Source organism: Pleurodeles waltl, chromosome 6 (genome assembly GCF_031143425.1).
Source record: "Pleurodeles waltl isolate 20211129_DDA chromosome 6, aPleWal1.hap1.20221129, whole genome shotgun sequence".
NCBI classification, from domain to species: Eukaryota; Metazoa; Chordata; class Amphibia; order Caudata; family Salamandridae; genus Pleurodeles; species Pleurodeles waltl.
In genome coordinates, this window is record NC_090445.1 from 350,994,380 (window position 1) to 351,019,458 (window position 25,079).

Genomic DNA, 25,079 nt, shown 5'->3' on the forward strand with positions numbered 1-25,079 from the left:
CAGGGTACTGTGCTCAGCCCCTCCCCACCTAGAGTTCAGAGGCCACCCCCACCACAGGGGCTGTGGGGGCTTTTGTTACACCACTGCCACTCCACTGTAAGCCACTCCGCTGTATGCTACTCCACTGTATGCTATTCCACTACACACCATTCCACTGTATGGTCTTCCACTCTACCTCACTCCACTATACACCACTCTAATCTAGGCCACTCCACTGCACACTACTCTGCTATGCACTGTTCCACTATATTCCATTCCACTATACGCAACTCAACTCTAATCTATTCTACTGAATGCCACAGCAATGTACAACACTTTAATGTACCCCATTCCACTGAATACCACTCCATTATAATGTACTCCACTCTACTCTATTTTGGTGGTGCCCAGGGCATAGGGGGCTGCGGGCTCGCCGCATACATGACAAAAAATCACCCCGGGAGGTGGTGATACCTTGGGCTGCGGGGGAGCAGTGAGGCTGCCCACATTCAAAATTATCAATGCCCCAGGACCCTGGTCCACCCAGGGTCTCATAAAAAAACAGCACAGGAGTCGGTGATTTATTTTTTTACTTTTTGCCACAATTTTGTGAATATCACTATTACACTGCAAAATTCCTTTTTTTTTAATGTTTTTTTGTTCTGGGTGGTCCCTCTGGGTCCCCACCACCAGAGCTAAGGGGTTATGGTGTCCCTACCCTGGTCCCTTTTCTTTTTTTAAAAGCTTTTTTTGTGGGACTCAGTTGAAGCCGAGTCCCAAGATGTATACAATAAATCCCAACTCAACCCTTGGTAACGAGCAACAAGGCTTAACTTAGGAAACAAGTGTATAAAGCATAAATAAATCACAAACCAGTAAATAGGTATCTTTAAAATGACACTAAAACAAAAAAAATCCAATGTAGGGAACCAGAGATATGAATATTTAAAGATTAAAAGTAATTATAACGATTAGAAGCAAATAGTGCTTGAAGGGTAAAAAAGGTCACACTGGACAGGGGCAAAATACAGTGTTCAGGCCACCCATGATGTAACACTGTTACACTTACTTTCAGAAGTGTTTCTTGATAAATGAAAGTGGTCCATAGCACAAGCCAAGGGTTCAGAGGCTCTGGCTTGCCTCTTGGGGTCTGCGACTACAACTCTCACAATGCACCTCTTCAATTTATGGAGCTGTTTACAACAGTTGCTCCAAATGTCTCCAAACTTTCGGATCTTCTTCCAAAGGTCCTTTTTGGGTCTTTGAAGTGTCCACAACTTGATCCAAGGTTCCAGAGTCTTTGAATGGCTCGTTGGGACTTGGGACTACAATTCCCAGAATGCACCTGGTCAGAATCCTCAAATGGCCACTGGACACTGGTGAGCTGGGCTCTTCTTGCAGGACTTGATATAGGGGACTCTGGGCAGATCTTTTGTACCTTTAGCTTACAGACAGTCTACTCCTGGAGTTGCAGAAGCAAGCCAAAGTCCTTCTCTTGTTTCAGCCCAAAGTGTGCAGCGGGTACAGTCCATGTGAATTCAGTGACCAGGTATAGGCCAGGGGTCCAGCAGGGCAGTCCTTCTTCTCCAGCATCTTCTTCCAGCAGGGATCTGAGGTGTGGGTGCGGCTCTGCCATATTTCTCCTTGATCCTGGGCTGAAAAGCAGGATGGTCAACTGCCCAATCACAGGCAGGCCACCACCCTCTTGGATGACCACTTCCTGGGAAGTGTGGCAAAATCAATCCCAGGGAGAAGCATTCCTAAAAAATCCGGAGGTTAGGTCAGACTGAGTCCACCCACTGGTGTGGCTAAGAATCCTTTTTGCCCTCTCCTAATCTAATCAAAGGGGCCCTTGGTTTTCTTGGTTTGCAGGAAATGGGGGAGTCCCTGAGCTGCTCCAAATGTCCTTCCCTCTTTTGAAGACCAGTTTGGCTGCTCTCCTCAAATCCTGTATTATCATCCGCTGATGCAGATCTCCTCCCCCAAGCACTTCTTTTATCCTCAGCCCTTCACACTTCACAACCTATCAAGGCAGCCTTGCCAGGCTGCCAGAGGCTGGCCAATCAGAGAAGGACACTACAGAGCTCAAGTTGGCAACTTTCAGGTAGAGTTCTAAAACTCTTTCCCTGAACTAGTTATATTAAATTCATCAATGGCAAGTTCTTTCATTTATTATAACAACCAGTTTGATACCAAACTTGAAATATCTAGCTCCTTTTGGGACTTAATTAATTAAAATAAAGTCTCCAAATTTTAGCTTATGGAGCTAATTCACTACAGTGAGGGAAAAACAAATGTGACTATTTTACCTCACCAGGGTTTATAAAACAATTTTGTATAAGGTCCCTGCCTATTGTTGCATAGCACCCAGTCCTAGGGGCACTTACGGCACACCTTAGGGATGCCTTACATGTAAACATAAGGTACTTGAAGACTTTGGAAGTACTTTTAATTCAAAAGTCGAATTTGCATGGAACTTCAGTTTAAAATCTGCCAGCAAGGCAGGCCTGCCTTTAAAATGACACTGGGCACCTCAGCAGTGCACTGATGGATGCACTACCTATGCTGGAGTACCGAAACCTACATTCCCTACCATATACTATATATATAGACATATAGGTAGGTTAATACTGCCAATTAAAATTAGCCAAATTTGCATATCCACTTCACACAGAGCACAGGCCCTGGGTGAGCTTTACCCAGGGCATAGTCAAGAGTCAGTAACCAGCAGTATCTCTCCAAAAGGTCTGGGGCTGACCAGGGCAAAAAGGAGGACTTTCCTACACTATTGAAGATGAAAAGGTGTGCACATGTGTACACAGAAAACCAACAAGCTGCAACAATTTACTCCATGCTATCAGCAGACACGCACAAGCCTTAAAGTGGAGCATCCCATATGGGTAACTCTTAAGAGCATGGAGGAACTGCTCAGAGGTTGGTGAATATGCTTGGGAAGCTGGAGAGATGTATGAGAGATTCCTAGCCAGGAGGTTCCCTAAGGGTGTATTGAAGGATGACCTTAACAGAGCCTGGACACACAAAAGAGATGAATTACTAATTCCAAAGCATTCCACTAAAAGAAGTAAAGAAGAACAACCAATAATTTGATACATAATGGAATATGATTAATCAAGTCATTTTTTCAAACAGTCACTATAGTGGCACTGGCAATTACTAAAATTGGATGAAACAATGAATCAAGTGCTACCAGACCATCCCACGTTATGTATAGTACAACTAGGTCCTTTGGACAGTACTTAACAAACAGCTTCATGAGACATGTCCCTAAAGAAAAATCCAGCTGGCTAATAAGGCACCAAAAAGGCTCTTGATGCTGTCGAAAGTGCAAGGCCTGTTGGTTTGGACTAAGGACTTGATTAGCTGTGAAACTCCATATGTAATTTACATTCTGGGAGGTGGATGTGGAAACAATATAGTGGAAGTTGAAACTACAAATCCTCCAAAACTTCTGTGCCACTCAGATTCAGGATATGACTTACACAATGGGCAAGTACATATGGGACAGTAATGGAGGGGGCCGTACAGGCCTATATTTCTATGGGATTCATCATGTTACCAGAAAACCAAGGGGTGGCGATAGAGAGTGTGCATTGAGGCAGTCAGAATCAAGATGGACTGATGAACACAGAGTTGCTATGGGGTATGAAATCTGATGCAGAACTACATATATTTTTACAATGTCTCTTCTGACAACTTAAAATGCACTTGTCCGTAACATAGACTGAAAATCGATATAAAATGACCCAAAGTGGATTACATTATTTGAGGACTAGAACAAGAAACCAGGGGGATGACAGAGATGTGTTGATTTAATGAAATGTCGATTTGATCTGACAGATTGTGAAGGATCGCCCCTATTTTCCAGAGTATTCTTCCAAAATCTGAACTGATCAAAAAAAGGTTGGGTTATTGAGTGATGGTTTAATAGGGTGGGGAATATATATTAAGAAGTTGAGGGATGTACACTGGGTTTTTTCAGATTTTGAGTAAACCTGAGGGGTCATAGGAGAAAAGGAAAAGAGGCTATGCTGATAATAAGTGTAGATTGAATAGATCATGGATACATAAACGTGAAAAAAATGCCCATCCTCTTTTAATCAAGTACTTGTCACTTTAAATATAATAGTATAGAGGACATGGGAAAATCATGGAGGAATGTGGTATGAACACATGAAAGTTAAAAGTAAACCCACCCTCTCTTAAATAAGCACTTGCCACTTCATATAATAGCAAAGAGAATGTAATAAATGTAGATAATAAAGTGAACACTGTTGGAAAATGGATTATTGGAAAATGTCAGGAAAGTACCTACACTTAGCAATAGGCCACAAACCCTCACTAGGTCCAGTCAGGGTATCAAAAAATGTATCCCAGCAAAACCCTTGGCAGCTCAGCAATGAACAGTTAGGTTTAACTTAGAAGACAGCTGTGTAAAGCATTTAAAACCACAAAACAGTAATTAAGTAAAACACAAAACACAATAAAAATCCAACTCCAATTTATAAAAATAGATTATATTTTTAGTGGTCTGCCCCAAATGTCCAGCTAATGGGATGTTATGGCTTAGAGTTAGGAGGATCTCTCTATACGTCTGGGGAAACACCACTCTCCTGGTTGCCCCTGGTTTGGGGTCCCTTGCCTCAGTGTAGACAACTCATTTCTCCCAATAAACCTTGTGGGACCCACTGACATCCCCTTGTTTTTGCCTGGAATCAGTCTGTCTCAGGCCCTCAAGAGTGGGACACTCTCTTTGTCCCTGGCACAGTTCTTCTCTGGTGGTACCCCTGCCCCTTGCAATTCTGCCAAGTCAGGCAGAGCTTACAGGGGAAGGGTCTGTCCCTCAGAGGTCAGATCCTCCCCCTCAGGATTGGATTCCTCCTGAACCTCTATACTTGGTGGGGCTGGCAAGTCAGACCCAGTGCCATTTCTCTTGTTCTTAGAGGCTTGGCCCATTGTTCCATAGTCCAAGTGTCCAACACTTCCCTCTCGTGCTGCCTGTGACATGGTCACAGCACACTCCCATTCAAGGAGGTCCAGCATCTCTGCATGGACTGTTCTTTCCACCTCTGACCAGTCAGATGCTTCCAGATCATTTCCCAGCAGACATTCTACTGGGAGGGCAGGAGCTACTAAACCCTTTTTAGGGCCAGTCGCACCCCCTTATTCCAGACTCACCATGGCCATGAGATGAAGTTTGGTTCTGCTGTCTGCATATGTCACTTGGTGGAATACACCAGGTAAGACCTGCTCTGGGGAAACCAGCTTTTCTGCGAATATAGTCACACTGGCTCCTGTATCCCTCAGAGCCTCCACCTCAGCCTCATTGACTTTAGGTCTCTACCTATATCTCTCCATGCTGGGAGGTAAGGTAGCCATGGATGCAATGCCCACTCCACCCAAGGACACTAGGATGACCTCTGTGTACCTTGATCCCAACCCTGGGCCTACTTCCACTCCCAGACCAACACTAGCAATCCCATTGGACTGTCCACCTGTGGGGGGGCTCTAGGAGCAGACAGAATTCCCTCTTTTGTGTCAAGGCTGGTGACACTCAAAACACTTGCCAGCTTTATCAAGCTCCTGAAACTTTCCTGGCTTAACAGAATCATAATGCTTTCCCTGGTACCCCTTCCCCTTAGAAGTGGCATGGCTCGGGTCTCCCCACCCTGAGAAGGTTTTGTGGACTCTTATGAGGACTCTGTAAACTTTTTATCTTCTTTCTCTTGGTTCTTCCCCTGAGAAGAACCATGCCGTCCCTTTTTCTGGTCAACCCCTGGGGGTTTCTGGTTAACTCTGGTTCTCAAGCAGTCATCTGCTGCCTCCCCCAGCCTTCTTGGGTTGGTCAACTTAGAGTCAAATAGATACTGGTGTAGCTTCTCTTGGGCACAATTAGTTAGAAGGTGTTTCCCTCATAATCAAATTGTAAAGCCGCTCAAAGGTACTTACCTTGTTGCCCTTTTTCCAGCCCTCTAGTGCCTTAACTGATATGTCCACAAAATCAACCCAGAACTGGGAAGCTGTCTTCTGGGTGCCCTTGAACCTGAGCTTATACTGCTCTGAGGTCAGACCAAACTTCATGGTTAAGCACCTCTTCAGAATAGGGTAGGAGCCTGTTTTCTCCCAACTTAGGGTCAGGAGCCTATCCCTCCCAGAGGTTGGGACCAACTCCCATAGGCGTGAACACCAATATTGAGGCTTAACACTTCTCATCTGGAGAGACCTCTCAAAGGCCCTAGACATTTATCTATGTCATCCCCCTCTACATAAGCAGAAACAACCCCCTTGGGCAGTCTGAGACAAAGCTCCCCACCCATAGACATATCAACTTTTTTGTCACTGCCACCCTCTCTTTTCTCTTCCCTTGCCCACTTTTTCTTCTCCACAGCCAGCTTCTCTGTCTCCACAGCTATGTATACTGTTAAAAATGGGTTTGGCAGTCAGGTTACCCTCTGTCCAAGCAAGGACCCCCACTCTAGTTAGGGTAAGACACACATAATCCAAATTATCCTGTGCCCACCATCTGGTAGCTTGGCTTAACTTAGAAGGCAATGTGTAAAGTATTTGTGCAATAAATCATGCAATAACAGAGTAGAACACCACAAACACACACCACACAGAGTTTGGAAAAATATATAATATTTCTCTGATAAGCTGCAGGTCAAAACAATCAAGATTGAATAAGTATACGTTGAAATATCACTGTAAAAATGATATAAAGTGTCTTCAGTCTCTTAAAAGCAACAAATGTCTCTTGCAAGCACAAAGTACCTGGCGAACTCGGGCTGTGTCTTTCCGGTTCGGCGTGCAGTGATTTTCTCACCATGATGCAAGCTGTGCGTCATTTCTTGCAGACTGTGTGTCGATTTTCGCCGCACAAGGAGTTCATTTTGCAAGCATGAAGTCTTTTTGGTCCTGAGACTTCAGGGAACTAGAAGCAACCTCTATCCAAGCCCTTGGAGAGCACTTCTCAGCACAGCCAGAGAGCAGCAAGACAGCAGGGCAACAGCAAGGCAGCAGTCCTCAGAAAAGCTGTCCAGGTGAGTATTTTTGGAAGCCAGGCAGTGCTTCCTGGCAGGTTGCAGGTTTTAGTTCAGGGCTTCTTCTCCAGTGGTATCTTGTCCAGAAGTGTCTGAGTTGGTAGGGTCAGAGACCCTGCTTAAATACCCAAAATGTGCCTATGAAGTGGGGGAGACTTCAAAGAGTGGCTTAGAAGTGCACAAGGTCCCCTTTCAGTTCTATCCTGTCTGCTTGGGTCCCTGTAGGGGGTGTGGCAGCCCTTTGTGTGAGGGCAGGCTACTGTCCTTTGACATGTAAGTGTCAGGCCCTCCACCCTCCCAGCCCAGGAAGATCCATTTAATATACAGATGTATGCAAGTGTGGCTGAGCATCCTGTTTTTGGGGTTGTCTGAGTGAATGCACAAGGGAGCTGTCAAATGAACCTAGCCAGACGTGGATTGTGAGGCACAAAAGGATGTAAGTGCAGAGAAATGCTCACTTTCTAAAAGTAGCATTTCTAAAATAGTAATATTAAATCCAGACTCATCAGTCAGCAGGATTTTGTATTTCCATTCTCGCCATACTAAATATGACCTGACTACTCCTTTCAGATCAGGATCTACCACTCAAACAGTTTATGAGGGTAGCCCTAATGCTATCCTATGAAAGGAGCAGGCCTCACAGCAGTGCAAAAATGAATTTAGGAGTTTTACACTACCAGGACATATATAACACATATGTTCATGTCCTGCCGTTCACCTACATAGCATCCTAGCCTATGGGCTAGCTAGGGCCTACCTTAGGGGTGACTTATATGTAGAAAAAGGGGAGTTTAAGGCTTGGCATTTACTTTTAAATCTCACGTCTAAGTGGCAGTGCAACTGCACACACAGGCCCTGCAATGGCAGGCCTAAGACATGGTTAGGGGGCTACTTATGTGGGTGGCACAACCAGTGGTGCAGCCCACTAGTATCATTTTACAGGCCCTGGGCAAATGTAGTGCACTTGGCTAGGGACTTACAAGTAAATTAAATAAGCCAATTGGGTATGAGCCAATGTTACCATGTTTTAAGGAGAGAGCACATGCACTTTAGCACTGATTAGCAGTGGTAAACTGTGCTGAGTCCTAAAGCCAGCAAAGATGAGGTCAGAAAAAGAGAAGGGGGAAGGCAAAAAGTTTGGGGGTGACCCTGCAGAAAGGCCATTTCCAACATATACAAGCTTTGCTTCCAGCTCTCTCTCTCTAAGGGACAGGTTATCTCCTTCTGAAGGGGCTTCATTCCCTCAACTAGCTTTGATTATGGTCCTGGTGACTGTGTGTAGTGAGGATGGGTCTTCCTTCTCCTCACTAAGGTACAGATGCTCTGCCTCCCCTGAGTGGTTGGAGCTAGCATCTTCCCCTACTGTTTCCTCCCCTGGAGCTTCCTCTGTGCCTACCTCTTGGGCCTCAGACTAGGATGTCAGGGATTCAATCAAAACATTCTTCCTGAGGTTAGTGGTTGCAGGCAACCCCCTCTCAGTACACAACCCTCTAAGCTGGACTACTGTCATTGTGGGTAGGCTAGCAAGATCAAGCTTCATGGTCCCCTAGTTTTGTGTCACTGGTAGAAATGGGATCATCGGTTGGCAGTCAGGTTTCCCCCTGTCCAAGCAAGGACCCTCACTCCAGTCAGGGTAAAGGAGAATCACCCTCAGTTAACCCCCGCTCACCCCTTTGGTAGCTTGGCACGAGCAGACAGGTTTAACTGCAGAAGCAATGCGTAAAGTATTTGTACCAACACACACAGTAATCAGCGACAACACTACAAAATGACACAACACAGGTTTAGTAAAATAGGTCATATTTATCTAAAGAAAACAAGACCAGAATGACAAAAATCCAACATACACAAGTCAAGATATGAATTTTATAAAGAAAAATAGTCTCAATCCTTAGAAAACAGTGAGAATGCTTTTATTGAACAAAAGTACCTGAGTAGAGTGTGTGTCGAAAAAGGCCAGCGATGCGTTGATTTCTCACTCGCAAGTGAGACCGTGCATCATTCCGCCTCCAGTTAGGTTAGCATGCCTCGTTTCTTCTCTCCCACAAGAGAGTGATACATCGATCCCCGATGGGCACCTCAGGTCCTGGCAGGCTTTGCGTTGATTTTCCGTGCCCAGTGATGTTGCAATGAAATCCGGTCGCACGGTGTCAAGAAACCGCACTGCGTGGGGTTTTGCTTTGTTAACATCAGCTGCTGCAGGTGTTGCATGTCGTTTCTCCAGCCATGTTGCGTCGATCTCCCAGCCGTGATGCAGACTGAGCATATATTTTAGCTGCAAGGTTGTCCGTGTATCATTTATCACCCGCGGGACGGGCGGTGCATCAAAAGTTTCCCTGCACGGCGGTCCTTGCGTGGATTTCTGTCCTTTTCCACCAGATGCACCTTTCAAGGGTCCAGAGACAGTATTGGGTACCACTTGGCAGGCATGACTCAGCAGAAAGACCAAGTGCTGGCAGAGAGAATTCTTTGTTGTCCCTGGGACTTCAACAACAGGAGGCAAGCTCAGTTCAAGCCCTTAGAGATTCTTCACTAGTCTTTGTCCTCTCTCAGGCAGAAGCAGCAACTGCAGGCCAACCCAGCAAAGCACAGTCACAGGCAAAGGGGCAGTACTCCTCCAGCTTTTCTCCCGGGCAGAGGTTTCCTTTTGGTTCCAGAAGTAATCTGACTTTCAGGGGTTTTGGGTCTCTTCTTATACCCCTTTCTGCCTTTAAAGTAGGCCTACTTCAAAGAGATGACTGTTGTTTTCAAGATCCTGCCTTGCCCAGGCCACGCCCCAGCCTTTAACATACACTGCACCCTGCCCATGGTGCTACCGAGTGTCTACCTTAGGGGGCTTTACATGTATAAAAAGGGAAGATTTAGGCCTGGCAAGTGGACACACTTGCCAAGTTGAACTGGCAGTTTAAACCGCATACATAGACACTGCAGTGGCAGGTTACAGGGCTACTCATATGGGTGGCACAACCAGTGCTGCAGGCCCACTAGTAGCATTTGATTTACAGGCCCTGGACACTTCTAGTGCACTTTACTAGGGACTTACTAGTAAATCAAATATGACAATCATGGATAAGCCAATGTATACATATAATTTATACACTATGGGCCAGATGTATCATCTCGGCCCTTTGTGATTCGGTAATAGCGATTTTTAAGAAATTGCTATTACCGACTCGCAAAGGGCCATGTATCACATTTGCGAATCGGTAATAGCGATTTCTTAAAAATCGCAAATGCTATTACCGAATCGCAAATTGCGATACCGGACCCATTCGCAGCTATGGGCCCGTTGGCCCATAGCTGCGAATATTTAGCATTTCCAAAATTGTGATTTTGGAAATGCAAATCCCCAGGGTGCTGTGGGCTTATGGTCCCCTCTGCTGCACCCCAAAAATGTAAGGGCATGTGTGCTTTACATGTTCAATTTAAAAATGCATTTTAAATGCATTTTTAAATTTTGCACCAGGTTACCACCTGGTTGCAGTCCATGGTATTTTGGATGTGCAAAATGCCATTCTGCGAAAAATCGCAATTTGCGATTTTTTGCAGCATTGCCTTGCGACCTGGAATTTGTGAATCACAAATTGTGACTCGCAATTTCCAGGTCGCAACGAAAGAAATCGCAATTTTAGCGATTTCTTATTTGTGGTCTGCCAATGCCTTTCATGCATTGCAGACCACTGTTTTGCACTCGCAAACGGCCGAATTTACTGATTCGCACCGTTTGCGAGTGCAAAACTTTTTCATACACCTTGCCCTATATATGGCAGGTATAGCTGTAAAGCAAGTCTAGGGCAATATCGTCAGCTGGGAGTACAAGTAGAACTCATAGGCTGTTGTCAGATGTGCCACAGTTCCCAACATTCCTACACAGGACCCCAACACTGAAAACTGATGTACCAGACCTAGCTGTCCAATACAAAGTAAACATAGTCACCATGGGTGGTCAGTACACTGGATTGCAGATACATGGACTAGTAGATGTGATGTTGCTGCCAATGTGACAGCTCAGTTGTCGATATGTGACACACATGTCAAGAGAGGTATTTGGAGGCCGGACAGAATTGCTAGGCCAACCCCCATTTTGCCCTGTGAACTCATGGGACGTCCATGAAACTCAAGCATATAACACAAAGTGTATGGGAGAATGCAAAAATGTTTATTACAAATTCCAGTAACCTAAAAAAAACTAAAACCTACCCTATCCTAAACTAACCTATACTAACTACACTTATCCAACAACTAAAGCTATCTACATTATGCTAAACTTAACTTACACATTGAACACCACACTCTAAACATTGCCCCTCAACCCCCTTAATTTAGAAGACACATTCAGGACAACAAATACTAATACTACACATATACTAACTAATGCTAAACACATATATATTTGTAATGTTTATTTTTTTGTTTTTTATTTATTTTTATTTATGTTTATGTTTATTTTTGTTTCATTTTTTTTAAAATAAAGCTCTTAGATACCCCAACATGACCTCTCACCCAACCACCCACAAATAAACACATAAGAAGAAAAAATAAAAAGAATCACCCCCCCAACTGCACTTATCCCAACTAATCTATAAACCTACACTAACCGAACACTAACCCTCTAAAACCCACAATCAAATATCTAAGAACATCGTAAAGGAGGGGACTGAACTTGAAGTGGCAAATTATATTGCAGTCACAGTTTTGTCTTTTTAAGTTTATTTTTGATGTATTTCAACATCTTCTTGTTTCCTGCAACTTCCTCCTCCAATCTGTATAAACATTTAAGTACGAGGGACACGTCCCTCTGCAGATCCTGCAGCAACTGTGTTGCAATGGCAGCAGGTGGTGCGGGCTGCTGCACTGGTGTGGTGACTGCTGCAGCCAATGTCATTTGAGTGGTGGTAGCTGTGCCCCACTGCACTGCTGAGGAGCCTCAAGCTTGCTAAGCCTTTTTAGGTAGTGTGGGGGTCCCATGGGGTATTGACCACAAATCCCCTGTAGCCTTCTTTTCCCGGAAGCGGTGAACCAAATGCCTGTACCCAGACTCCACTGCCAGGATGCGGCGGTATCTTACTGCCCTCTTCCGAATCTCACGCCTCTCCTCATTTGTCATGTTGGGAAGCTGTAATATGGAGACAAGCAACCATCAGTGTCAGCATTGGGTGGAGTCTGTACATATTACTAGCTTACACTACTACATCTAATTACACCTGCACTCCAACTCACATTCCAGAAAAGACAAAGATCCTGAAAAATGTAACTTCAACTCCACCTTTGCATCATATTTTTCCTGCTAAAGAAACGCAAAATTACAAAATAAACTTATAATTTGTAAATTTGCGCCACTTTTGCGTCACAAAATGGTGCAAAGGCAGTGCTAACTTTACATTGATCAGACCCAAATTTCCTCCTCATCTGTGTCTATTTCCCACCATACATCACCAGTAACTTGGACATGTCATTGGGAGGGTGGGATGCTGTTGGTAACTGTAGGAGGCTGGCCTGGTTTGTAGTGGGTACCAAGGGGTACTTACACTCTGCACCAGGTCCAGTTATCCCTTATTAGTGTAGAAGAGGTGTTTCTAGCAGCTTAGGTTGTTAGAAGGTAGCTATAGCTGAGCAGCTTAGGCTGAACTAGGAGACATGCAAAGCTCCTACTATACCACTGGTGTCATATGCACAATATCATAAGAAAACACATTACGCAGATATACTAAAAATAAAGGTACTTTATTTTTATGACAATATGCCAAAAATATCTCAGTGAGTACCCTCAGTATGAGGATAGCAAATATACACAAGATATATGTACACAATACCAAAAATATGCAGTAATAGCAAAAGGAAGTAATGCAAGCAAAGTACAGTCAAAATAGATTGCAATAGGAGCACATAGGTATAGGGGCAACACAAACCATATACTCCAAAAGTGGAATGCGAACCACGAATGGACCCCAAACCTATGTGAGCTTGTAGAGGGTCGCTGGGACTGTAAGAAAACAGTGAGGGTTAGAAGAATAGCCCACCCCAAGACCCTGAAAAGTAGGTGTAAAGTGCACCTATGTTCCCCAGAGAGCACAGAAGTCGTGATAGGGGAATTCTGCAAGGAAGAACAACACCAGCAATGCAACCAAAGTGGATTTCCAGATGAGAGTACCTGTGGAACAAGGGGACAAAGTCCAAGAGTCTGGACAAAGTCGAGATTGGGCAGATGCCTAGGAAATGCCAGCTGAGGGTGCAAAGAAGCTGCCACTGGATGGTAGAAGCTGTGGATTCTGCAAGAACGAAGAGGACTAGGAACTTCCCCTTTGGAGGATGGATGTCCCACATCGTGAAGAAGCTTGCAGAGGTGTTCCCTTGCAGAAAGACTGCAAACATGCCTTGCTAGCTGCAAGGGTCACAGTTAGGCTTTTTGGATTCTGCTGTGGCCCAGGAGGGACCAGGATGTCGCCAATTGAGTGAGGAGACAGAGGGCGTGCCCAGCAACAAAGGGAGCCCTCACAGAAGCAGGCAGCACCCACAGAAGTGCCAGAACAGGCACTACGAAGAGGAGTGAACCGGAGCTCACCCAAAGTCCCGAAAGAAGATCCCACGACGCCGGAGGACAACTCAGGAGGTTGTGCACTGCAGGTTAGAGTGTCGGGGACCCAGGCTTGGCTGTGCACAAAGGAAATCCTGGAAGAGTGCGCAGGAGCCGGAGCAGCTGCAAATCAGGCGGTACCCAGTAATGCAGTCTAGCGTGGGGAGGCAAGGGCTTACCTCCACCAAACTTGGACTGAAGAGTCACTGGGCTGTGGGAGTCACTTGGACAGAGTTGCTGAGTTCCAGGGACCACGCTCGTCGTGCTGAGAGGGGACCCAGAGGACCGGTGATGCAGTCTTTTGTTGCCTGCGGTTGCAGGGGGAAGATTCAGTTGACCCATGGGAGATTTCTTCGGAGCTTCTAGTGCAGAGAGGAGGCAGACTACCCCCACAGCATGCACCACCAGGAAAACAGTTGAGAAGGCGGCAGGATCAGCGATACAAGGTTGCTGTAGTCGTCTTTGCTACTTTGTTGCGGTTTTGCAGGCATCCTGAGCAGTCAGCGGTCGATTCCTTGGCAGAAGGTGAAGAGAGAGATGCAGAGGAACTCTGATGAGCTCTTGCATTCGTTATCTAAAGAATTCCCCAAAGCAGAGACCCTAAATAGCCAGAAAAGGAGGTTTGGCTACCTAGGAAGGAGGATAGGCTAGCAACACAGGTAAGAGCCTATCAGAAGGAGTCTCTGACATCACCTGCTGGCACTGGCCACTCAGAGCAGTCCAGTGTGCCAGAAGCACCTCTGTTTCCAAGATGGCAGAGAGCTGGAGCACACTGGAGGAGCTCTGGGCACCTCCCCAGGGAGGTGCAGGTCAGGGGAGTGGTCACTCCTCTTTCCTTTGTCCAGTTTCGTGCCAGAGCAGGGCTGGGGGATCCCTGAACCGGTGTAGACTGGCTTATGCAGAGATGGGCACCATCTGTGCCCATCAAAGCATTTCCAGAGGCTGGGGGAGGCTACTCCTCCCCAGCCCTGACACCTTTTTCCAAAGGGAGAGGGTGTAACACCCTCTCTCTGAGGAAGTCCTTTGTTCTGCCTTCCTGGGCCAAGCCTGGCTGGACCCCAGGAGGGCAGAAACCTGTCTGAGGGGTTGGCAGCAGCAGCAGCTGCAGTGAAACCCCGGGAAATGTATTTTGGCAGTACCCGAGTCTGTGCTATGGACTCGGGGGATCATGGAATCGTCTCCCCAATGCCAGAATGTCATTGGGGTGACAGTTCCATGATCTTAGACATGTTACATGGCCATGTTTGGAGTTACCATTGTGACGCTATACATAGATAGTGACCTATGTATAGTGCAGAGGTGTAATGGTGTCCCCGCACTCACAAAGTCCGGGGAATTTGCCCTGAACAATGTGGGGGCACCTTGGCTAGTGCCAGGGTGCCCACACACTAAGTAACTTAGCACCCAATCTTTACCAGGTAAAGGTTAGACATATAGGTGACTTATAAGTTACTTAAGTGCAGTGGTAAATGGCTGTGAAATAACGTGGACGTTATTTCACTCAGGCTGCAGTGGCAGGCAAGTGTAAGAATTGTCTGAGCTCCCTATGGGTGGCAAAAGAAATGCTGCAGCCCATAGGGATCTCCTGGAACCCCAATACCCTGGGTACCTCAGTACCATATACTAGGGAATTATATGGGTGTACCAGTATGCCAATTTGAATTGGTAAATTTAGTCACTAGCCTGTTAGTGACAAATTTGGAAAGCAGAGACACCATAACCACTGAGGTTCTGGTTAGCAGAGCCTCAGTGAGACAGTCAGGCATCACACAGGGAACACATACAGGGCCTGGCAGGGTCCCAGTGACATATAGACTAAAAGAACATATATACAGTGAAATATGGGGGTAACATGCCAGGCAAGATGGTACTTTCCTACACAACCCCCACCCCCCAAACGAAGGACAATAAGACTAGCCATGACCTGATGAGTTCATGAGTCTTCATTGTCTAAGTGGAAATATCTGGAGAGTCCATCTGCATTGGAGTGGGTACTCCCAGGTCTATGTTCCACTGTATAGTCCATTCCCTGTAGAGATATGGACCACCTCAACAATTTAGGGTTTTCACCTTTCATTTGTTTTCGCCAAAGTAGAGGTTTGTGGTCTGTCTGAACAATAAAGTGAGTGCCAAACAGGTATGGCCTCAACTTTTTCAGTGCCCAGACCACAGCAAAGGCCTCCCTCTCTATGGCAGACCAACGCTTTTCTCTAGGGGTCAACCTTCTGCTGATAAAAGCAACTGGTTGATCCTGGCCTTCAGAATTCAGTTGTGATAAGACTGACCCTACCCCTAATTCAGATGCATCAGTTTGAACAATGAATTTCTTGGAGTAATATGGGCTTTTTAGGAAAGGTGCAGAGCACATGGCCTGTTTAAGCTCCTCAAAAGCTTTCTGACAGCTAGCTGTCCATAATACCTTTTTAGGCATTTTCTTACTTGTGAGATCATTAAGAGGGGCTGATATGGAGCCATGGTTTTTAATGAATCTCTTGCAATACCCTGTGAGGTCTAAAAAGGCTCTCACCTAGGTCTGAGTTGCAGGGGGAACCCAATCCATGATTGTCTGGATTTTCCCCTGTAGTGGTGTAATCTGTTCTCATCCTACAAGGTGTCCCAGAAAAACCACCTTTCCCTGCCCTATCTGGCACTTTGAGGCCTTGATAGTGAGGCCTGCCTTTTGAAGGGCCTCCAAAACATTCCAAAGGTGGACCAGGTGCTCATCCCAGGTGGAGCTAAAGACAGCAATATCATCTAGATATGCTGCGCTAAAAGCCTCCAACCCTTGCAGGACTGTGTTCACCAACCTCTGAAAAGTGGCAGGTGCATTTTTCAAACCAAACGGCATCACTGTAAATTGGTAGTGCTTTTCTATAGTTGAAAATGCAGTTTTGGGTTTAGCATCTTCTGCCAATTTGATCTGCCAATACCCTGCTGTCAAATCAAAGGTGCTAAGATACTTGGCAGATGCCAGTGTATCAATGAGCTCATCTGCCCTGGGTATAGCGTGAGCATCAGTTTTTGTTACCTGATTGAGACCTCTGTAGTCTACACAAAACCTCATCTCCCTCTTTCAATCTTTGGTGTGAGGTTTTGGTACAAGCACCACTGGGCTTTCCCATGGGCTTTCAGAAGGCTCAACCACTCCTAGATCAAGCATTTTCTGAACCTCTTGTTTTATGCAGTCCCTGACATGGTCAGGCTGCCTATAGATTTTACGTTTGACAGGCATGCTGTCTCCAGTATCAATTGTGTGTTCACACCAAGATGTGGTGCCTGGCACAGTTGAACAGAGTTCAGAAAATTGTCCAAGGAGGTTGATGCAGTTGTCTTTCTGTTCTGCAGTAAGACAGTCTGTCAAACCTACTCCCTCCACTAGAGCATCCTCTTCAGTGGAGGAGAAGAGATCAGGGAGAGGGTCACTCTCTTCTTCCTGTCCTTTATCTGTTGCCATGAGCAGGGTGAGATCAGCCCTGTCATAGTAGGATTTTAGGCGGTTGACATGAATCACCCTAAGGGGACTCCTGGCAGTGCCCAGGTCAACCAAGTAGGTGACCTCGCCCTTTTTTTCAACAATTAGATGGGGTCCACTCCATTTGTCCTGGAGTGTTCTTGGGGCCACAGGCTCCAATACCCACACCTTCTGTCCTGGTTGGTACTGGATCAGAACAGCCTTCTGGTCATGCCATTGCTTCTGGAGCTCTTGGCTGGCCTGAAGGTTTTTACTGGCCTTTTTCATGTACTCAACCATTCTGGATCTTAGGCCAAGTACATAGTCCACTATGTCCTGTTTGGGAGCTTTTAAAGGTTGTTCCCAACCCTCCTTCACAAGTGTTAGTGGACCTCTTACAGGGTGTCCAAAGAGGAGTTCAAATGGGCTGAAGCCCACTCCTTTCTGGGGTAACTCCCTGTAAGCAAAAAGGAGGCAAGATAACAGGACATCCCATCTCCTCCTGAGTTTTTCAGGCAGTCCCATTATCATACCTTTGAGAGTTTTATTAAACCTCTCTACCATTCCATTAGTCTGTGGATGATAAGGTGTGGTGAATTTGTAGGTTACACCACAATCCTTCCACATAGCTTTCAAGTATGCAGACATAAAGTTGCTCCCCCTGTCTGATACAACCTCTTTTGGGAAACCCACCCTGGAAAAGATTCCCAGGAGGGCTTTTGCCACTGCAGGTGCTGTAGTGGTCCTTAGCGGAATTGCTTCAGGATATCTTGTGGCATGTTCCACAATCACCAAGATAAACCGATTGCCTGAAGCAGTAGGTGGGTCAAGGGGGCCAACTATGTCAACCTCTACCCTTTCAAAGGTAACCCCAACCACAGGTAGTGGAATAAGGGGAGCCTTTGGCGTGCCACCAGTTTTGCCACTGGCTTGGCAGGTCATACAAGACTTACAAAAATCTTTAGTGTCCTCTGACATCCTAGGCCAGTGAAACAGGGCAACAAGCCTTTCCCATGTTTTGATCTGCCCCAAATGCCCAGCCAAAGGAATGTCATGTGCCAGAGTTAGGAGGAACTCTCTGTACTGCAGGGAAATGACAACTCTCCTGGCTGTTCCAGGTTTTGGGTCCCTTGCCTCTGTGTACAAGAGGTTGTCCTCCCAGTAAACTCTATGTGAGTCACTGACATCCCCATTTTGCTGCTTGACAGCTTGCTGTCTGAGACCCTCTAATGTGGGGCAGGATTGCTGTGCCACACTCAGCTCTTCCCTGGCAGGCCCCCCTCCACCCAAAAGCTCAGCAGTGTCTGCTGCCAGCTCATCTGGTGAAGGTTCTGCACAGGTAGGAAATTCTTCTTCCTCAGAAGGAGAATCATCTGTAGAGGGAGGGATAGTGGATAGGGATTTACCCTTGCTACCCCTAGCTTTTGGGAGCACTTGGTCCATTGTTCCAGGATCCAAGGTACCCTGTCCTTTTTGCTTTTTGGCCTGAGCCCTTGTCAAAGCAAAAATATGCCCAGGAATGCCCAGCATTGCTGCATGAGCCTCCAACTTCACTTCTGCCCAAGCTGATGCCTCTAAATTGTTCCCTAGAAGACAGTATACAGGTAAATCAGAGGCAACCACAACTTTCTTTGGACCAGTACCCCCCCCCAGAGTACAGATTCACAACAGCCATGGGGTGGCTAAGAGTTTTGTTATGAGCGTCTGTCACTTGGTACTGGTGACCAAGTAGGTGTTGTTCAGGGTGTACCAGCTTCTCTATCACCATGGTAACACTGGCACCTGTGTCCCTGTAGGCCTGAACCTCCAGACCATTTATTAGGGGAAGTTGCTTGTACTTATCCATATTAAGGGGACAAGCAACTAAGGTGGCCAAATCAATGGCACCTTCAGAGACTAACATAGCCTCTGTGGTCTCCCTAACAAGACCAACCCCAACTAAATTACCAAAAGTGAGCCCAGCTATTCCCTTGGATTGGCTATTAGTAGGTTTGCTCCCACCACCACTGCTATTACTAGGGGCACTAGAATTTGCAGTAGGGTTTGTGGTAGTGGGAGGTTTGGCGTTTTTCTTTGGACAACTGGCATCAGTTGTCCAATGGCCTTTGACTTTACACAAATAACACCAAGGCTTTTTAACTTGATTATTGGAAGAGGATTTTGACCCACCACCCCAACCAGAGGATTTTTGTGGGCCTGACAAAGACTTTATTTGTGTCCCCACCCTTGTCAGAAGACTTACCATCCTTCTTCTTGCCATCCTTGGCACCCCCTGTATGAACTTTTCTGTTCACTCTTGTTCTGACCCATTTGTCTGCCTTCTTTCCCAATTCTTGGGGAGAGGTTTTATCTGAGTCCACTAGATATTGGTGTAACAAGTCAGACACACAGTTATTCAGAATATGCTCTCTCAGAATAAGATTATACAGGCTTTCATAGTCAGAAACTTTACTGCCATGTAACCACCCCTCCAAGGCCTTCACTGAACAGTCAACAAAGTCTATCCAGTCTTGTGAGGACTCTTTTCTGGTGTCTCTGAACTTAATCCTGTATTGTTCAGTGGTTAAGCCAAATCCATCCAAGAGTGCATGCTTCAAAACTGCAAAATTGTTAGCATCACTTTCTCTAACAGTAAGGAGCCTATCCCTACCCTTTCCATTGAAAGATAGCCACAATATAGCAGCCCACTGCCTTTGAGGGACCCCCTGTACCATACAAGCCCTCTCAAGTGCAGCAAACCGCTTGTTGATGTCATCCCCCTCCTTGTAAGGGGGTACTATCTTGTGCAGATTCCGGGAATCCTGCTCTCTAACAGGATTACTATCAGGAATACTGCTGCTGCCACCATGGGGTCCAAATCCAAATTTCTGTCTCTCCTTATCCAGGTCTAGGGATTCCCTGTCTAGAGTCAGCTGTTGCTGTTTAAGCTTCAGTCTGGTCTCTTCCACTCTCAACTTTTTGAGTTCCCTCTCTAACATGTTGTCTTCAGGGTGGGTGGGTTGGGAATGCTTGGCCACAGAAGATACATTGGAAACAACAGAGGTAGATTGGTCCCTAACTGACTGGACTCTAATAACCTGGCCTCCAGGAATAAAGACACCCTTACTATGATGGGAGCCTACATTACTACCAGCATCACTAGGTGCTCTGCTTGGGGGCAGATTTGTAACAGAACCCTCCCCACTACCCTCAACGTGATCCCCTGAGTCAGAATGGGAGCCATCTAATAACTTCTCATTTGAAGTGCCTGCTTGGGACTCATCATTCACAATAAGCATGTTATATAGAAACTCTTTTGTAGGGTTCTTTCCTATCACTAAACCTCTATCTAAGCAGAGACTCCTTAGGCTCTTGTAATTCAAAGTGTCATAGGTAGTATTGACCATTTTAAAAGCAGACTCTACATCAGACATGATAAGAGAAGGTTTAGAGACAGTGAGAAGAGAGAAAAAGTTTCAGAACTTTTTAAAGAACAGAGAAAAAAACTTTTTCTAACTTTTAGCATTTCTTTTGAAGTTTTAGAGTACTTTTCAGCACTTAGTAGCAAGTGCAAGAGGAGAAAAGCAAAACTTTTTGGTTAGGTGTACATACACTGAACTTGTTTTGTATATTATTTTCTTATGAAAAGTACACAATGACAAAGTGGTAAGTAGTTACAAGTACTTATCCCACCGCTGCACAACCAATGTAGGAGGCTGGCCTGGCTTGTAGTGGGTACCAGAGGTACTTACACCTTGAGCCAGGTCCAGTTATCCCTTATTAGTGTAGAAGAGGTGTTTCCAGCAGCTTAGGCTGACAGAAGGTAGCTATGGCAAAGCATCTTAGGCTGAACTAGGAGACATGTAAAGCTCCTACTATACCACTGGTGTCATATGCACAATATCATAAGAAAATACAATACACAGATATACTAAAAATAAAGGTACTTTATTTTTATGACAATATGCCAAAAGTATCTCAGTGAGTACCCTCAGTATGAGGATCAGATATATAAACAAAATATATGTACACAAACCAAAATTATGCAGGTAATAGCAAAAGGAGGTAATGCAAGCAATGTAAAGTTACAGTAGATTGCAATAGGAGCACATAAGTATAGGGGCAATACAAACCATATACTCCAAAAGTGGAATGCGAACCACGAATGGACCCCAAACCTATGTGAGCTTGTAGACGGTCGCTGCGACTGTAAGAAAACAGTGAGGGTTAGAAAAATAGCCCACCCCAAGACCCTGAAAGGTAGGTGTAAAATGCACCTACTACCCCCAGAGAGCACAGAAGTCATGATAGGGGGATTCTGCAGGAAGAACACCAGCAATGCAACAATAGTGGATTTCCGGACCTGAGTACCTGTAAGACAAGGGGACCAAGTCCAATAGTTACGACAGTGTCAAGAGTGGGCAGGAGCCCAGGAAATACCAGCTGAGGGTGCAAGGAAGCTGCCACCTGTTGGAAGAAGCTTGGTGTTCTGCAAGAACGAAGAGGACTAGGAACTTCCCCTTTGGAGGATGGATGTCCCACGTCGTGAAGAAGCTTGCAGAGGTGTTCCCACGCAGAAAGACTGCAAACAAGCCTTGCTAGCAGCAAGGGTCCGGTTAGGGTTTTTGGATGCTGCTCTGGCCCTGGAGGGACCAGGATCTCGCCACTTGGAAGAGGAGACAGAGGGGGCACCCAGCAACGTAGGGAGCCCTCACAGAAGTAGACAGCACCTGCAGAAGCACCTGAACCGGAGTCCACCCGAAGTTACAAAAGGGAGTCCCACAATGCCGGAGGAGAACTCAGAAGGTTGTGCACTGCAGTTAGAGTGTCAGGGACCCAGGCTTGGCTGTGCACAAAGGAAATCCTGGAAGAGTGCACAGGAGCCGGAGCAGCTGCAAATCACATGTACCCAGCAATGCAGTCTAGTGTGGGGAGGCAAGGACTTACCTCCGCCAAACTTGGACTGAAGAGTCACTGGACTGTGGGAGTCACTTGGACAGAGTTGCTGAGTTCCAGGGACCACGCTCGTCGTGCTGAGAGGGGACCCAGAGGACCAGTGATGCAGTCTTTTGTTGCCTGCGGTTGCAGGGGGAAGATTCCGTCGACCCACGGGAGATTTCTTCAGAGCTCCTGGTGCAGAGAGGAGGCAGGCTACCCCCAGAGCATGCACCACATGGAAACAGTCGAGAAAGCCGGCAGGATGAAGCGATACAAGGTTGCTAGTAGTCGTCTTGCTACTTTGTTGCGGTTTTACAGGCGTCCTGAGCAGTCAGCGGGCGATCCTTTGGCAGAAGGTGAAGAGGGAGATGCAGAGAAACTCTGATGAGCACTTGCATTCGTTATCTGGTGAGATCCCCAAAGCAGAGACCCCAAATTGCCGGAAAAGGAGGTTTGGCTACCTAGGAAGGAGGATTGGCTACCAAGAGGGGTAAGAGCCTATCATAAGGAGCCTCTGACGTCACCTGCTGGCACTGGCCACTCAGAACAGTCCGGTGTGCCACAAACACCTCTGTTTCCAAGAAGGCAGAGGTCTGGGACACACTGTAGGAGCTCTGGACACCTCCCCTGGGAGGTGCAGGTCAGGAGAGTGGTCACTCCCCTTTTCTTTGTCCAGTTTTGCGCCAGAGCAGGGCTGGGGGATCCCTGAACCAGTGTAGACTGGCTTATGCAGAGATGGGCACCATCTGTGCCCATCAAAGCAATTCCAAAGGCTGGGGGAGGCTACTCCTCCCCAGCCTTCACACCTATTTCCAAAGGGAGAGGGTGTTACACCCTCTCTCAGAGGAAGTTCTTTGTTCTGCCTTCCTGGGCCAGGGCTGCCTGGACCCCAGGAGGGCTGAAACCTGTCTGAGGGGTTGGCAGCAGCAGCTGCAGTGGAGACCCCGGAAAGGCAGTTTGGCAGTACCCGGGTTCTGTGGTAGAGACCTGGGGGATCATGGAATTGTCCCCCCAATGACAGAATGGCATTGGGGTGACAAATCCATGATCTTAGACATGTTACATGGCCATGTTCGGAGTTACCATTGTGACGCTGTACAAAGGTAGTGACCTATGTACAGTGCACGCGTGTAATGGTGTCCCCGCACTGACAAAGTCAGGGGAATTTGCCCTGAACGATGTGGGGGCACCTTGGCTAGTGCTAGGGTGCCCACACACTAAGTAACTTTGCACCCAACCTTCACCAGGGGAAAGTTAGACATATAGGTGACTTATAAGTTACTTAAGTGCAGCGGTAAATGGATGTGAAATAACGTAGGCATTATTTCACTCAGGCTGCACTGGCAGGCCTGTGTAAGAATTGTCAGAGCTCCCTATAGGTGTCAAAAGAAATGCTGCAGCCCATAGGGATCTCCTGGAACCCCAATACCATGGGTACCTCAGTACCATACACTGGGGAATTATATGGGTGTACCAGTATGCCAATGTGAATTGGTAAATTTAGTCACTAGCCTGTTAGTGACAAATTTGGAAAGCAGAGAGAGCAGAGCCACTGAGGGTCTGGTTAGCAGAGCGTCAGTGAGACAGTTAGGCATCACACAGGGAACACATACAGGGCATATACTTATGAGCACTGGGGCCCTGCCTGGCAGGGTCCCAGTGACACATAGACTAAAACAACATATATACAGTTAAATATGGGGGTAACATGCCAGGCAAGATGGTACTTTCCTACATATGTCAATACGTCCAATGACACACAGGTGAGACAGTGCAACTGACCATTCCTCTGACTATTGATGATTTCTGTGTGGCTGTAGCATGATGGCATTAACCTCCATTGCATCGCAACTTACTGTCACCTATGGCTTGTCATTTTACTGATGTTGGTGAGATCACAACTGTGTACTGATGTGATGAGTACAGACAGCTACAGGTCATTATTTCTATGCTCTGCAGTGTTCATATCGTTTTCACTAGATGTGACTGTTTCCATTAATGCACATTTTCAACACATACAATACTAGTAGTCAAGTTGAGTTCAAGGGTGTTTATTGTAGTGCTATGAAAATGATGGAAAAGTGTTTGGAATGTGGTGATGTTGGAGGAAACTCCAGGGTATTGTTCCAGTCTGTTTGTAGCACAGGTGCAGTATCCAAGGGGCCATAGGAAGGGTAGCAAAGGCAGTTCAAAGTGGACAAGGTGACAGTGTGGGACACACGGGGGACAATCAGGAGAGTCTCATTTCCTGGTGGTGGTCTTGGCAGGTGTCTCTGGCTTCTGTCTGGGTTGCAGGGAAGGTTTGCAGGGTGGTTCACCTTCTGCAGGGGGAGGGGTGCTGGTGGCCTGTGGGTCCTGTGGCGGGGCCTCCTGCCCACTAGCTGCAGCGGAAGTGGAGGGCTGGTCAATTGGCTGGCTAGTGGTAGGGGCCCACTGGTGTGCTGTTGCTTCCCTTATGATGTGGGCCATATCTGCCAGCACCCTTGCTATGGCGATCAAGGTGGTGTTAATGGCTTGCAAGTCCTCCCTGATCCCATGATACTGTTCCTCCTGCAGCCGCCTGTTCTCCTGCACGTTGTCAACGAACTGGCCCATTGTGTCCTGGGAATATTGGTAGGCTCCCAGGATCTCAGTGAGTGCCTCCTGGAGAGTCGGTTCCCTGGGCCTGTCCTGCCCCTGGTGCACAGCGGTCCTCCCAGTGTCCCTGTTTGGCCTGTGCCTCTGTCCCCTGAATGGTGTGCCCACTGCCACTGACCCCAGGTCCCTGATTGTCTTGGGTATGAGGTGCGGACTGAGGTCTTTGTACAGGTGGACACACTGCTGATTGATGTGTCCTGGGGACAGAGGGGTGGGTACGCTGGGTGGGTGCTGTGGTGTTGGATATTGATGGGGGAGGCTCTGTGGTGGACTGTGAGTGGGCTTGGGTGACTGGCTGTCCTGTGGTCCCTGATGGGCCAGGTTGTTGGTCCAGATCCAGAAGTCCAGAGTTACTGTCATCACTGGGGGCATCTTCTGTTGGGGGACTGAATAGTCATGGAACCTCCTCTCCACTGACATTGGTTGGGCCACCTGTGGGGATATAAGTGATGTATTATGCTTC